Below are 17,334 nucleotides of genomic sequence, written 5' to 3'. Positions count from 1 at the left end.
AAATACCAATCCAATTCTTCAAAGAGCTAGACAGAACAATTTGCAAATTCATCTGGAATAACAAAAAACCCAGGATAGCTAAAGCTATCCTCAACAATAAAAGGACTTCAGGTGGAATCACTATCCCTGAACTCAAGCAGTATTACAGAGCAATAGTGATAAAAACTGCATGGTATTGGTACAGAGACAGACAGATAGACCAATGGAATAGAATTGAAGACCCAGAAATGAACCCACACACCTATGTTCACTTGATTTTTGACAAAGGAGCCAAAAGCATCAAATGGAAAAAAGATAGCATTTTCAGCAAATGATGCTGGTTCAACTGGAGGTCAACATGTAGAAGAATGCAGATCGATCCATGCTTATCACCCTGTACAAAGCTTAAGTCCAAGTGGATCAAGGACCTCCACATCAAACCAGACACACTCAAACTAATAGAAGAAAAACTAGGGAAGCATCTGGAACACATGGGCACTGGAAAAAATTTCCTAAACAAAACACCAATGGCTCTCGCTCTAAGATCAAGAATCGACAAATGGGATCTCATAAAACTGCAAAGCTTCTGTAAGGCAAAGGACACTGTGGTTAGGACAAAACGGCAACCAACAGATTGGGAAAAGATCTTTACCAATCCTACAACAGATAGAGGCCTTATATCCAAAATATACAAAGAACTCAAGAAGTTAGACCGCAGGGAAACAAATAACCCTATTAAAAAATGGGGTTCAGAACTAAACAAAGAATTCACAGCTGAGGAATGCCAAATGGCTGAGAAACACCTAAAGAAATGTTCAACATCTTTAGTCATAAGGGAAATGCAAATCAAAACAACCCTGAGATTTCACCTCACATCAGTGAGAATGGCTATGATCAAAAACTCAGGGGACAACAGATGCTGGCGAGGATGTGGAGAAAGAGGAACACTCCTCCATTGTTGGTGGGATTGCAAACTGGTACAACCATTCTGGAAATCAGTCTGGAGGATCCTCAGAAAATTGGACATTGAACTGCCTGAGGATCCAGCTATACCTCTCTTGGGCATATACCCAAAAGATGCCCCAACATATAAAAAAGACACGTGCTCCACTATGTTCATTGCAGCCTTATTTATAATAGCCAGAAGCTGGAAAGAACCCAGATGCCCTTCAACAGAGGAATGGATACAGAAAATGTGGTACATCTACACAATGGAATATTACTCAGCTATCAAAAACAACGACTTTATGAAATTCGTAGGCAAATGGTTGGAACTGGAAAACATCATCCTGAGTGAGCTAACCCAATCACAGAAAGACATACATGGTATGCACTCATTGATAAGTGGCTATTAGTCCAAATGCTTGAATTACCCTAGATACCTAGAACAAATGAAACTCAAGACGGATGATCAAAATGTGAATGCTTCACTCCTTCTTTAAAAGGGGAACAAGAATACCCTTGGCAGGGAAGAGAGAGGCAAAGATTAAAACAGAGACTGAAGGAACACCCATTCAGAGCCTGCCCCACATGTGGCCCATATATATACAGCCACCCAATTAGACAAGATGGATGAAGCAAAGAAGTGCAGACCGACAGGAGCCGGATGTAGATCGCTCCTGAGAGACACAGCCAGAATACAGCAAATACAGAGGCGAATGCCAGCAGCAAACCACTGAACTGAGAATAGGACCCCCGTTGAAGGAATCAGAGAAAGAACTGGAAGATCTTGAAGGGGCTCGAGACCCCATATGTACAACAATGCTAAGTAACCAGAGCTTCCAGGGACTAAGCCACTACCTAAAGACTATACATGGACTGACCCTGGACTCTGACCTCATAGGTAGCAATGCATATCCTAGTAAGAGCACCAGTGGAAGGGGAAGCCCTGGGTCCTGCTAAGACTGAACCCCCAGTGAACTAGACTGGTGAGGGGAGGGCGGCAATGGGGGGAGGGTTGGGAGGGGAACACCCATAAGGAAGGGGAGGGGGGAGGGTGATGTTTGCCCGGATACCGGGAAAGGTAATAACACTCGAAATGTATATAAGAAATACTCAAGTTAATAAAAAAAAAAAAAAAGAAAGAAAAGAAATAGCATTTTTCTCCATTGGGATAAAATGTTCCTGATTCTTGCTTCTTTATCCCATGATATTTACATTTCAATATTGATGGACTTGTTGTTTTTTTCTAGTATGAGTTGAATCTTTCCCATTGCCTTTGAAAACATAAATCACAAGGTGCCTTGAAGTCATAGTTCCTGAGTTGGAAAACTCTTCATCATTACACGTACACATCTATTATGCTGCCGCTGTTGCTGCTCCTGCTGCTGCTGCTGCCACCTCTATTAATTTTGTTTACTGATAGAAAAAGAAGCATAAGGAGGAGAAGCAGAAGCAGAAAAAGGAGGGGGAGGAGGACAAAGAGGAGGAGGAGGACGACGAGGAGGAGGAGGAGATCTGACTACTCATTGAGGTCTCTAACATTTCTTTCTTCTACTTTCTACATTTTCTTGATGTTTTAGTGCATTTATCTCAGTATAACAGTTCTTACCAAAGTGCTAATGCATATAAGGAAAAACAGAGGAAATAACAAGTCTTTGCTGGGCATTGTGGAAGCCTCTCATAATTCCAGATTCCTAAATCTGTATGTGAAAATTGGGCTAACTATGATTCAAAATGTATGTGAGCTCAGTGTGCCTATATTCCTGTGCTAATTTTTTTATTAATTCACCTTGTATCCTGATTACAGTCCCTCTCCTATCCCCCTCCACCCATTACCCCTTCTCCTTCTTGCCAGAGAAAGGAAAACTCCATTGGGTACCAGCCTGCCCTAGGACATTTAGTTTAGTTCCAGCAGGAATAAGCACATCTTCTCCCACTGAGGCTCAACCAGAAAGTCTAGTTAGAAGAATGGAATTCAGTAGAAGGCAGCAGTCAGAGACAGCCCCTGCTTCGGTTGTTAGGGGCCCCACATGAAGACTAAGCTGCACATCTGCTACAAATGTGTAGGAGAGCTAGATCCAGCCTTCGAGTGTTCTTTGGCTGGTGATGTTCTGTGAACTCCCAAAGGCCCAGGTTAGTTGACTTTGTAGGTCTACTTGTGGTGTTCTTGACCTCTCCTGATGGCTCAAGTCTATCCCTACTCTTCTACTAAACTCCCTGAGCTCCGTCTGATATTTAGTTAAGGGTCATCTGTTTCTATCTGCTGCTGGATGAAGCCTCTCAGGCAATAGATGGCTATATTCTTGTCTGCAAGCACAGCCGAAGAGAATTAATAGTGTCAGGGATAGGCTGTCCCCATGGGAGGGGCCACAAGTTCACACAGTCATTGCTTGCCCATCCCTTCCGTCTTTAACTCAGTGCCTTTGGAAGCAGAGCAAAGTTTGGTTTGAAGGTTTTGTTGGTGGGTTGATGTCATTCTACTGCCACTAGAAGTCCCATGTGGCTACAGGAGTTAGCCACTTCAAGCTCCGTTTCTCCAACTAGTAGGACGTCACCCCTGTAGACATTCTTTATCTCCCCCAATCCCAGGTCTCCAGCTAGTCCTAGAGATGAATCCTGCAGATTTGAATTCTCACTCCCAGCCCCTTTGTGCCCCCTCTATCCCACACTTGAACCCTATCCCCATTCCCCTCCTTAACCCTTCTCCCACTTATTTTTCTCTCTTCATCTACCTCCAATCATTATTTGGTTTCCCCATCAAAGTGAGATTCATACAACCTCCCTTGGGCCCTCCTTCCTGCTGAGTTTCTTTAGAGCTCTTGATTGTATCATGGTTATCCTTTATGGTTAATTTCCACTTATAAGTGAGTATATACCATATTTGTCTTCTGTGTCTGGGTTGCCTAACTCGGGATGATATTTTCTAGTTCCTTCCACTAGCCTGCAAATTTCATGATGTTCTTGTTTCTACTAGCTGAATGGTCTTCTATTGTGTAGATGTACCACATTTTCTTTTTCTATTCATCAGTTTAGGGGCATCTAGGTTGTTTGCAGTTCTAAAGGTATTATTAATAAAGCTGCTATAGACATAGTTGAATAAGTCTTGTGGTATAGTGGGGCATTTTTCAGGCATATTCCAAGGAATGCTATACCTGGGTCTTGGGACATAACTATTCCCAATTTTCGGGGAATCTGCCAAATTGATTTTCAAAGAGGTTGCACAAGTTTGCACTCCCCACAGCTATGGAAGAGTTTTCACCTTGCTCCACATCCTCATCAATATGTGCTGTCACTTGAGTCTTTGATCTTACCCAAGCTCATGTTTATAAGATGGAATCTCAGAGTCCTTTTGATTTGCTTTTCTCTCATAACTAAGGATGTTGAACATTTCTTTAAGTGCTTCTCCATCATTAGATTCCATTTGTGAGAATTCTTTGTTTAGCTCCATGTTTCAATTGGATTAGTTTGTCTGTTGGTGTCTAATTTCTTGTGTTCTTTATGTATTTTGGATATGAATTCTCTGTTGGATGTAGTAGGTTGGTAAAGATCTTTTATTATTCAGCAGGCTGCCATTTGGCCTATTGATAGTATCCTTAGCCTTCAAAACCTTTTCAGTTTCATGATGTTCCATTTAACAATTTTTGATCTTAGTTTCTTAGCCATTGATGATCTGTTTAGGAAGTTGTCTCCTGCCCCAAACGTTCAACAGAGTTCCACACTTTCTCCTTTATTAGATTTAATGGATCCAGTCTTATATTGAGTTCTTTAATCCACCTGGACATGAGTTTTACACAAGATGATAAATATAGACCTATTCTTCTACAGGCAGACATCACGTTAGACCAGCACCATTTTTTGAAGATGCTTTCATTTTCCACTGTATCGTTTTGACTTCTTTGCCAAATATCAAGTGTTCATAGGTGTTTGGGTTTATTTCTGAGTCTTCAATTCAATTTTGTTGATCAACCTGTCTGATTTTAGCAAATACAATGTAATTCTTAATCACTGTTGCTCTGCAATACAACTTAATGTCTGGAATGGTGATTCCTCCCCAAGTTATTTTCACGATTGTCTTGCTTATACTGTTTGTTTTGCTTATTTGTTGTTTGTTTGTTTGTTTGTTTTTCCGCATGAAATTGAGAATTTCTCTTTCAAGGTCTATAAAGAATTATGTTGGAATTTTAATGGGGATTTCATTGAATCTCTAGGTTGCTTTTGGTAAAATGGCCATTTTCACTGAGGTCTTTCAATCTTCTGATAACTTCCTCAATTTCTTTCTTCAGAGACATGAAGTTCTTATCATGTATGCCTTTCACTTGCTTGATTGGAGTTATATCAAGTTATTTTATATTATTTGTGGTTATTGTGAAAGATATTCTTTCCCTAAATTCTTTCTCAGTCCGTTTATCATTCGTATAAAAGAGGGCTACTGATTTTTTTGTTTTAGATACTTTTTATCTAGCCACAGTGCTGAAAATGTTTATTGGCTGTAGAAGTCCTCTGGTAGAATTTTTTGGGATCACTAATATACACTATCACATCATCCATGAATAGCAACATTTTGAATTCTTTCTTTCCAATTCGTATCCCTGTGATCTCCAATAATTTTCTCATTTCTCTCTAGAACTTCAAGTACTATGTTGCAGCTTCATCTTGTCCCTGAGTTTAGTGTAATTGCTTTAAGTTTCTTACATAACATTCTCTGGTTTCTTTAATAACTCAGTTGTGTCACTTGATTTTTTTTTCCAGAAGCCTTTGTGAAAGGGCATGTATGTGATATTTTTCTGGACTCTGACCTTTGAAAGGTCATATGATGTTTTGTTGAACATAGACACTTGAGAGTGCATGTGATTGCTAGAAAGAATATAAATGAAGCCTCATAAACAGTGACAGGATGCTCTTGCATTGCTATGCTAGGCTATACAATACTTCACTTCTTTGATATACTTGCTTCTTCGCTGGTCTTTGCTCTTCTTCCTAGCGAGCAAAGCACAAAAGAACTCCGTATGATATTCCAGCTGACTCTGGCAGCTTCTGCTAACTTGTGCTGATTTGCCTGAGACTTGCTGTTTCTACTGATTAGCGCCACCATTACTAATTTGTATTTGGCGTTTGCTATTCAACATGACTGCTGGAATGCTGACAATGAAAAATGGAATCGCCCAAAAGAATTACTTCCAACCAGGTCCACAACTCCTTTTTTCTGTTAACCTTCTTGTTTCTCTACCTCTGATAAGTGAGCTAAAAGGTAGGTTGAAGTGTTTAAGAGCCCTACGGAAAGTAGGTTTTTAAAAACATCTAGGACTGTTCCACGTAATTTTAAAATCACACTCTGCCTTTGCCATGACCATGGCCCACACTCTGGCCCCTCCAGGCTGAGTTCTGCGACTGTCTATCACCAGTCCCACTACAGGCTTCTTTTTTGTTCCTTCCAGGTTGATTTCCTGGGAGCTTCTGTTCAACCAGCTCACTTTTAATTTCTCTATTGTTCCTCCCTACTTAGCATTGCCAAGTCACCATCATCGACCAGGCTTTTCTCTCTACCCACCTTTGCTCTGTGGATAAAAAACACTCAATTTTATTACATTAGAATCTACCTACTAGCACAATTGCTGGGCACAGAATCTCCTGCCCTAAACTTATCAGCTAGCCTGTATCAGTTAGCCTCCACCGACCTTCTTGGGTACCCAGTGGTGGAGGCCACTGGTTCTAGCTTCCCTGAGATCTTACATGATTGTTTCATGGTTGTCCTTAAAAAGCCTGGCCAAACAGCCCTTTCTCTTTCTCTGTGTCTCTTTTTCCTTCTGGGACCTGGAAGTCAGCAATTGGCTTTGGCCTCCATTATTGACTAAATCAAGAACCAATTAGGGAACCACAACTTACTACCAGCACCTCTCCCTATATAAGCTAACAAGCTTCTCTCCACTTAATATGATGTTGGCTATTTGCTTGGTGTATATCACTTTTATTATGTTTAAGTATGCACCTTGTATCCTTGATCTCTCCAAGACTTTTAACATGAAGAGGTATTGGATATTGTCAAAGGCCTTTCTAGCATCTAATGAGATGATCATGTGATTTATTTTCAGTTTGTTTATATTATAGATTACACTGATAGATTTTCATATATTGAACCATCCTTGCTTTCCTGTGATGAAGCCAACTAACTATGGTGGATGATGTTTTTGGTGTGTTCTTGATTCGGTTTGTAAGTTCCGTATTGAGTATTTTTACATCAATATTCATAAGGTAGATTGATCTCACATTCTTTTTCTTTGTTGAGTTTTTTTGTGTGACTTAGGTATGAAGGTGACTGTGACCTGGCTGCATAGAATGAGTTTGACAATGTTCAATTTGTTTTCATTTTGTGGAATAGTTTGATAGTTCTTCTGTGAAAGTCTGGTAGAATTCTGGTTAAAATCATTTGGCACTGGGCTATATTTTAGTTGAGATAAAAGTATGTTGTAGATACTTTTAGAGTAAAATAAGTGCTTCTCTTTCCTTAAGTTTATAGAACAGTTTAAATAGTTTGCCAGAACTTGATTTAACTTTGATAAGTTATATCTATCTAGAAAATCATCCGTTTCATTTAGATTTTCAGTTTTTTTAACTATAGGCTTTTGAAGTTAAACCTAATGATTCTTTGATTTTTCTGTGGTCTATTTTTATATCTTTCTTTTCATTTTTGATTTCATTAATTTTAATACTATCTCTCAGCCTTTTGGTTAGTTTATCTTGTGGATTTTCTCAAAGATCAAGCTCTTGAAATTTGTTGAGTCTTTGTATTGTCCCCTGGTTTCTAATTTATTGATCTCAGCCCTGACTTTGATTATTTCCTGCTGTCTATTTATTGTGTATATTTGTTTCTTCTTTTTCTAGAGCTTTCAGGTATATTTTTAAATTGCTAGTATGAGGACTCTCTAATTTCTTTATGAAGGCATTTAGTGCTATGAACTTGGTTCTTAGCACTGCTTTCATTGTGTCCCACAGGTTGTGCTTTCATTTTCATTGAATTTTAGAACATCTTTAGTCTCTTTCTTTATTTCTTCTCTAACATGGTGATCATTGAGTAGAGAGTTGTTCACCTTCCATGAGTTTGTAGGCTTTCTGTTGTTTTGTTTTTGTTGAAGTCCAACTTTAATACATGGTTGTCTGATAAGATACAAGGAGTTATTTTAACTTGCTTCTATTTGATGACAATTGCTTTGTGAACAATTACATGATAAATTTTGGAGAAGGTTCCCTGACATGCTAAGAATATATATATATATATATATATATATATATATATATATATATATATATATATATTCTTATATATATTCTTATATATATTCTTATATATATTCTATATATTTTGTGTTTTGTTGAAGTGTTCTGGAGATATCTCTGAGGTCCATTTGTTTAATAAATTCTGTTCCATTCATTATTTCTCTGTTTAGATATTTTTCAATGACCTGTCCATTGGTGAGTGTAGGGTGTTGAAGTCTCCCACTAGTAACGTGTAGGAGGTCTGTTATTTAAGCTTCAGTAATTTTTTGTTGTTGTTTTTTACTAATGTGGGTGCCCTTGCCTCTAGGTCACAAATGTACAGAATTAAGATGTCATCTTGGATAATTTTTTTCTTTGATGAGTATGAAGTGTCCTTCCCAATCTATTTGATTAATTTTGATATATTTATATATTTGATATAATTAAATAAAACATTTAATATATAATTTGCATATATATCAGGACCTCTTTCCACCTGCCTTCACTAGGCTAAAAGCACCAAGAACATGAGGGTTAGATTTCCTCCCACTTCATTTTCCTGGCCCACAGAGTTTCCCTTGGCAAGCCCATTTGCCCTGAGCAGCTTGCTTTTTCCCCCTGGAGCTTCATTGTCTGGCCACTTTTCCTCACCTCTTCACCAAGTCTGCAACACCAGAAACATCCAAGTTAGACCCTTCTTCCCACTCCCAACCCTGCTCCCTATCCTTTGCATACCATGACCACTGGGGCAAGGCCAGATGCTCTGAGACTTGCACTGCTCCTTGGGGTCCATTGTACAGCGCAAGATTATCTACAAGAGGCCTGCTGCACTAGAAACAACCAGGTTAGGCCTGCCTTCCCAATAGCTGCTACACCAAGGACAACCAGATGGCTAAAGGCCAGTGTAAGAACACAGTAAATACAATTCAGGGCAATATTGCACTTACAGAACACAGCTATGCAACTACAGCAAACCCTGTGTGATAGTTTGTACATGCTTGGCCCAGAAAGTAGCAATGTAGAAGGTATGGCCCTGTTGCAGTAGATGTGGCCTTGTAAGAGTGGGTATGTAGTATAGGTGTGGGCTTTAAGACCCTCACCGTTGCTGCCTAGAAGCCAGTATTCTTCTAGCAGCCTTCAGATGAAGATGTAGAACTCTCAGCTTCTCCTGCATCATGCCTGCCTGGATGCTGCCATGTTCCCACCTTGATGATAATGGACTGAACCTCTGAACCTGTAAGCCATCCCCAATTAAATGTTGTCCTTATAAGTGTTGTCTTGGTCATGATGTCTGTTCACAGCAGTAAAACACCCTGACTAAGATACCCTGATTGTCATAACACAACTAACAGCCTCATCTCCCAGACTTTCCAAACCAATGCCCCTAACTGAAATGCCTGAATCTAGGACAGACATTTACACTCTACTGCCAGGTTATAATTTTTCTTTTTCTTATATAATTAATTTCTCAGACCTAAAAGGAATTTATTTCTGTGACACAGGCCACTAATCTGTATCCCATAGAACTCAGTATGTATTTTAAGCTTACTTTTCACTCTAGACATCCACCTGCCTCAGCCTGTTGAGTGCTGGGAGTAGATATATGAGCCTGGTCTAAAAACTTCCTATAGTCCTCTGTATTCACTGTTTTTGCTTTTTGCCCATGTCATTCTGATGGACTTGTTACCTTTTAAAGCTCCCTTTGGGGATTTTAAGCCCATTCACTTTACAGACAAATTTAGAATGATGCTTCTTGTATGATGATTTTTATTACATCACTTGTGGTTAATTTGCCAAGTCTGTTCTGTGAAGCTTTTGCATACTCCCCTGGGATGGGAGATCTGTTGTACAATATTGTTCATAATATATTTAAGAAGAATTCATTAATTTACCCACTCTCATCTTCCCACTGGTCTACACATACAGCTAGGTTCTTATGGATTTTATTTGAGAGAATTCTAACCCAGAACCTTTGCCAGGGAGAGTGAGCAGTTGCCCACCCCACCCTACTTTGCATGGCATTTGTTTTCAATACATTACCCAAGGTTACTGAGTTTTTAAATTCTTCTGCACTTTTACTCTTCTCATTCTATTACCACATCTGACTGACCTCCCATAGATGACTTCAAATTTTATTTCTCACTAGCTATAAACAAGACTCAATTTACTCATTTATTAACAGAATATTTTATGTATTTACATTTCAAATGTTATCCTCTCTCTGGTTTCCCCTCCACAATTCCCCCATCCCATCCCATCCCCTCCCTCTGCTTCTATGAGGGTGGTCCTTCTTCCATCCACCCACTCCCACCTTCTGCCCTGCATTCCCCTACCCTGAAGAATCAAATTTTCACAGTACCAAGGGCCTCTTCTCCTATCAATGCCAAACCATGCCATTCTCTGCTACATATGTAGCTGAAGCCATGAGTCCCTCCATGTGTACTCTTTGGTTGGTGGTTTAGTCCCAGGGCACTCTGGGGAATCTGGCTGGACAATATTATTGTTCTTCCTATGGGATTGCAAACCCCTTCAGCTCCTTCAGTCATTTCTCTAACTCCTCCATTGGTGTCCCTATGTTCAATCCAATGGTTGGCTGGGAGCATCCACCTCTGTATTCATCAGGCTCTGGCAGAGCCTCTAAAGAGACAGCTATAATAGGCTCGCTCCTGTCAGCAAGCACTCTTTGGCATACTATCTGGGTTTAGTGTATGTATATGGGATGAAGTCTCAAGTGGGGCAGTCTCTGGATGGCCTTTCCTTCATTCTCTGCCCCACATTTTGTCCCCTTATTTCTTTTAGACAGGCGCTTTCCAGGTTAAAAATTTAGAGATGAAAAAAAATTTAGAGATGAGTGGGTGGCCCCATCCCCAATTGGGGGTCTTGCTTAACCTCTGGATATGGTCTCTACAGGTCCTCCTTCTCCTTCGTTGGGCATTTCAGCTAATTGCATCCCTGTTGGGTCCTGGGAAGCTCTTGCTTTCCTAGCATCTGGGACTTTCTGGTTGCTACCCCCAGTTGCCCATCCCCCATTGCTACACAACTCTGTTCAAATTCCTGACCCTCTGTATATCATCCCTGTCTCCTCCCATAGTTAATCCTGCACCCCCTTTTTTCCTCCTCACCCTCCTTTCTTCCTGCCAAATCCTTCCCACCCTTTAACTCCAGTGAGTATTTTGTTCCCCATTCTAAGAAGGACTGAAGCATCCTTCTTCTTGAGCTTAATATGGTCTGTGAATTGTATCTTGGGTATTCTAAGCTTTTGGGCTAATATTCACTTAGTGAGTGTATACACAGTGAATTCTTTTGTGATTGGGTTACCTCAATCAGGATGATATTTTCTAGTTTCATCCATTTGCCTAAAAATTTCATGAAGTCATTGTTTTTAATAGCTGAGTAGTACTCCATTGTGTTAATGTACCATATTGTCTGTATCCATTCCTCTGTTGGAGGACATCTGGGTTATTTTCAGCTTCTGGCTGTTATAAATAAGGCTGCTATGAACATAGTGGAACATATGCCCTTATTATATGTTAGAGCATCTTTTGGGTATATGCCCAGGAGAGGTATAGCCGGGTCCACAGGTAGTGCAATGTCCAATTTTCTGAGGAACCTCCAGACTGATTTCCAGAATGGTTGTACCAGTTCGCAATCCCACCAACAATGGAGGAGTGTTCCTCTTTCTCCACATCTTCACCAGCATCTGCTGTCACCTGAGTTTTTGATCTTAGCCATTCTGACTGGTGTGAGGTAGAATCTCAGGGTTGTTTTGATTTGCATTTCCCTGATGACTAAGGATGTTGAACATTTCTTTAGGTGCTTCTGAGCCATTCAAGATTCTTCAGCTGAGAATTCTTTGTTTAGCTCTGTACCCCAATTTTTAGTAGTGTTATTTGATTCTCTGGAGTCTAACTTCTTGAATTCTTTGTATATATTAGATATTAGCCCTTTGTCGGATGTAGGATTGGTAAAGATCTTTTTCCAATCTGTTGGTTGCCTTTTTGTTCCACTGACAGTGTCCTTTCCCTTACAGAAGCTTTGCAATTTTATGACATCCCATTTGTTAATTGTTAGAGCATAAGTCATTGGTGTTCTGTTCAGGAACTTTCCCCCTGTAGCCATGTGTTTGAGACTCTTCCCCACTTTCCCTTCTATTAGATTTAGTGTATCTGGTTTTGTGTGGAAGTCTTTGACCCACTTGAACTTGATCTTTGTACAAGGCAATAAGAATGGACGGATTTGCATTCTTTTACATGCTGACTGCCAGTTTGAACCAGCACTATTTGTTGAAAATATATTTTTCCCACTAGACATTTTTAGCTCATTTGTCAAGGATCAAGTGATCATAGGTGTATGGGTTCATTTCTGGGTATTCAATTCCATTGATCTACCTACCTGTCTCTGTACCAATACCATAGGGTTTTTATAACTATTGTTTTGTAATAGAGCTTATGGTCAGGGAGGTAAGAGGTATATCTCAGAGAAGTTTGGGGAAACAGTATAATGTATTAAAAAAACAAAAACATTGTGAGAACTTCTAATAGAATCAATAAAATTATCACATTGAAAATGAATTTCTGTCCTCCATCCAGAGTTCTCTAGCCACATAGAAAAAAATGAAAAATTTGTATCTTTGTCACATTACCTGATCAGTCAACTCACAGTAAAATGACTGTAAGGTGAAGTAGTAGAAGAAGGTAATGAGGCTTCAGATCATGATGAGGATTTATACCCTCCAATAGAAGGAAGGGAAGGAAAGAAAGGAGGCAGAGAGCCAAGGAGAAAAAGAAAGAAGGAGGAAAGTCTGGGTGTAGAATGTACTCTTTACTCTCATTGGTGAAGATTGACTACTCACAAAAGTTTTAAGAGTCTTAGAGAGGGAAAAGCAAGATCGAAGCATCCTTACACCCAGCAACAGAGCTGCAGGGTACAGTGGCTTAATCACAATGATGCAGTTACTCCCCAGCCCCAGCACAGCAGATTTTTTTTCCAGAGACATTCTCTAGTAACCCCATCATTTCCTTGAGGGAGTCGTAGAAAAGAGAGACTAACAAAGCTAACTTCAGCTTTCACGCAAGCAATTTTCCTGACTGCCTAGGGATTGTGCACACAGAAATGTGTGCACATGTACTCATCTGTTATACACGCTTTTTCTGTGTGTATGTGTACCTGTGTATATTTGGCATGTGTGTTTGTATGCTTGTGTGTTTGTGTGTCAGTGCAACCTGCTCCTGCTGATACCAACTTCCTTCCCTCAATGAGTCTGTCTCCTCTTTTCTTTTAGAAAGTGGACATGAATTTAAGCTGCCCCACAGGTAGCCTTCCTTGCTGACTGAGACTTGAATACCTTGTGCCACTTGGCATCAGAGGAGGAACAATCCCAGGGATCCTTAGAGGACTTCTGGGAGTGAAGCTGCATCCTCCTGCTTTCTCCATAGACTTTTCTATGCTTACCCCTGAGTTACAGCGTTTTAGAGGTCTCTGGTGTGCAATGACACATATTACTGTGTATAATACAGAAAATTTCCTCTGTGGAAATACTGTAGCTGTATTTCAAGAATGTGCTCTGAGGAATGGATGTGCAGGAGTATGCTAAGCACAGTCAAGACCCTGGACTTTGTTCATCGCAACATTTTCTGCAAATAATAAAATAAGAAAAAAATGGCTTCTCAGAACTCAGTTGCTTTTTGCAATGCAATGTGTGATAGAACAGTTGATTTAATGATCCTGAACCCATTGCAGTGAGAGGAAGTGACCTGGCCCACTGACACTTGTGTTTCAGGTCCTCACAAGTCTCTTAAGAGCGTCTTTTGCCAGGGTCTGTAGACGTAAGAAAGCTCTGGAAATGGATAAGTGTGTGTGTGTGTGTGTGTGTGTGTGTGTGTGTGTGTGTGTGTGTTGAGCAACACACTAGCCAGCAGCAAAGGTCTCCATATGAGTTGGTATCTCCAAAAGTAAATTCAGAGACTTCAGTCAGACAGGCCTTGGCAAAGAGGAGAATGCCAACAGCTCAGTTTATGCACAGGATCACTGAGTAGTGATCAGAGTGACTCACAATGAAATGATTCAGTCTTGCCTGGTGTGCAGAGGTTCTTCATTAACATTGGCCTGTGAATACCCAATTCTCTCTCCTGTAAATTCATCCATATACCCAGACTGTTTCCAGTCGACTTGCATCAAAATTCTCAGTGCCTTTTCATCTCAACATCTAACCAAACATTTGGTCACTATGTTGTAGGGCAAAGCACCATCCTTACATTTTTATGTCTGATCATTTCTGTCTCCATATAAGTAGATGACCTGGGCCATTGCTTCCATTTCTCTGCTTTTTAAAAAGATTTCCTGTCTCCTTTTTTCTCGTTTTTAGAGCCAGTGTGGCGTGTGACCGTAAAGCAGCTATATATTCTGAAAGCAAGATTTGACCTTTTCTTCTCCTCATCTGACTGTTGGGGGACAAGGACAGGTATAAACTGGTAGAGAGCTGTCTGGGTAAACATGACAGCAAGCATGATGAACCAGGCTACCTATTGTCCTGGCTCATGCCCTGTAGCCTTGGTCTCATACTTACCTGCACTTCAGGATGGACACTGCATAGCTCCTCTGACTTGGCATTGCTAAAAGGAACCGAACTGTCCCGGTCACTTCCAGATTCATGGTGACTCCGCTAGCACTCTTCACCTATTCCATGTCGTTTGTAGAGTTTTCCTGCTGGGCGGCTCAGCTCCAGAATCCCTACAGCTTTCACTGTGATTCTCATTGTGTTCACCAAATGACCACACTGTTTCTACCCCCATGTCTCCAGGAGTGATCCCTCACCTGTGCTGGAGTTATGCAGATGCTGAATCATCTGCAACAGGGCTAGCTGCAGGATGGTGAGGGTAAAGACCTGAAAAGTGTCCTGTCCCGTCGCTCACGTACACCAGAAGACTTCCATCCACGCGGATCTACTGCTTTGTTGATGCGCTGGTTAGGGCTTCTTGTTTTTCTTACATGGTCCTGGATATGGATGTCTGAGTATGAGAGAGAAAAAAAACAGAGGGAAAAGAGAGGAGAGGAAGAAACCTGATAAATAACTCCATATAAAGAATATACAAAACTTTATTAAAACTCAATGCTAAGAAGTCAAACAGTTAATAGGCCCAACAAAAGGTGTTTTCATGAACCCAAAGTAAAGATGTGCTGAGAAGACTTATCATCAAGCATTGAGTCCTCAATTGTAATACTAAATTTAGCACTAAGGAGAGACTGTGTGAGCACTGTGTGAGGAGGTATGCTTTTCATTTGGCCCAGGACAGCTACTCCTTAAACGTTTAAGAGAAACAGAAATACTCATCTGTGCTTAAGGACAGCAGCTCTACCTCAGATGAAACTAGAATCACCTTTAAGTCCACACCAGCAGGTTAAGGGTAAACACATTCTGTCATTTTCATATAATTAAAAATGTGTGGCTGATTTTATAACAACATAAGATAATCTCTAAAGCTGTACCATAAAATTAACTTATTGCCTATTATTATGAAATTCTAGAAATTTAACTTTTGGGGACAGGTTACATTCTGATGTTTGCTTGGGGCCAAAGGCTTGGGGATGGCCTATAGAAAAGAAATTGAAGGGTGTTTCAGGGTGGTAAAGTCTTTATTGTCCTCATTGTGATGATGGCACCTGGAGCATGCACTGTATAAGCATGTTAGTTTGTTCAAGTTCAACATCATTAAGGTGTTTTTAATCTCTTACTGGACTCTAAAAACAATGTGTGTTATTTTCCCCCAGGTTCTTAAATTCTGAAATGCTGGTCCTTTAATGTCTGTGAGTTATGCTTAAATCATACAATTTGCACTCATCCACTTCAAAAGGGCATCTACGCCCAGGATAGGGATTTAGATTTCAATATTCTGCTAAAGTCTAGCTGTTGTGATTCCATCCTGAGAAATGAGTCAACAGGCTCATGTCATTGTGTTGAATTCAACTAATTTTTGACATTGTGAAAGTCATTTTCTGGACTGATAGCTTTCACTTTCAGGGAAAAAAACCACATCAACATATGATTAACCACATGCCCAGGAAAAAGGCTGGTAGCCCATGGTATGGGCATACTGGGACTCTGCCTTTCTACATGACAACAGGTATTGCCCCTATTTTAAAAACAAAAAACAAGGAAATTAGCACAAATACTCTAAACAAAACATGATGTTATGATATTACTCTTTAAGAGAATGTAGTATTAGAGTTTTCAAGGCTATTTTAGCTATCTTTTATCTCCTCACACTGGGGCCTTGGTAGATAAGTATTGGTTTTGTTACTAGACTGTAGAGTCCAACATTTGTTAAACTTTGAGCTAGAGTTTGGCCATTATTTTTCCATGAAATGTTGACTTCTGGCCTCTTCCCTATTGGTTTATGAAAGCAATGGTTACAGGTTATAACATAAAATAATTTACTTTTTCTTAGAAAAAAGAAAAAGAATTTAAATTATTGTGTAACAAAAACAAAATAACCACAGTTTATTTTGACTGGAAAGTTCTATATCACTGAAATTACAAATTGTACCAAAAACTTCAGTTATTTTGGCAAATTTCCTTTACATAATGACTTCAAAATATAGAAAAGATGGCTTCACATCTCTATGAGAGTATTTTATCATACAAATCAAAGGCATATTCTGCATCTATTGAGTCAATCAACCATGGCACTTATCTTGATTCTGTTAATATGATATGTTGCATTTACTGGTTTACATATGTTCAACTTTCCCTGGAATTAAAAATACTTGGTGATGGTGAATAATCTCTTTTATGTGTAGTTAAATGTGATTTGTAAGGATGTTATTGAGTATTTTTGCAACTGCCTTCATCAGACTGGTCTGTGATTTTTATCATTTTTATTATTGAGTTCTTATCTGATTTTGGTACCAGAGGAATATTAACTTCATAAAATCAGTTTAGTGGTATTTTTCTATTTTCTACAATAATTTTGAAGAACATTGATTGCTTTTCTTCTTTTATGGTCTGATAAAATACATCTGGCTTTGAATTATTGGTTGAAAAAAATTTTACTACTATCATTGCTTATTATATACCTATTAAAATTGTCTCATTAAAAAATCTCTGAGAAGAGAAATGGAAGGCTCAGCATTTTGGAGGAAGTAATTATAGCATTCAAATATACA

The 17,334-nt window shown here is 39.5% G+C and overlaps 1 pseudogene; it reads left to right on the top strand.

Moving 5' to 3' along the window:
- Rpl11-ps8 (ribosomal protein L11, pseudogene 8) overlaps window positions 1-14,554 on the top strand; it is a 54,222-nt pseudogene extending 39,668 nt beyond the window's left edge.
- The last annotated feature ends 2,780 nt before the right edge of the window (window positions 14,555-17,334 follow it).

Source organism: Rattus norvegicus, chromosome 17 (genome assembly GCF_036323735.1).
Source record: "Rattus norvegicus strain BN/NHsdMcwi chromosome 17, GRCr8, whole genome shotgun sequence".
Taxonomy (NCBI): Eukaryota; Metazoa; Chordata; class Mammalia; order Rodentia; family Muridae; genus Rattus; species Rattus norvegicus.
The sequence above is the reverse complement of the archived record's forward strand: the minus strand, read 5'-3'. Positions and strand labels throughout refer to the sequence as shown.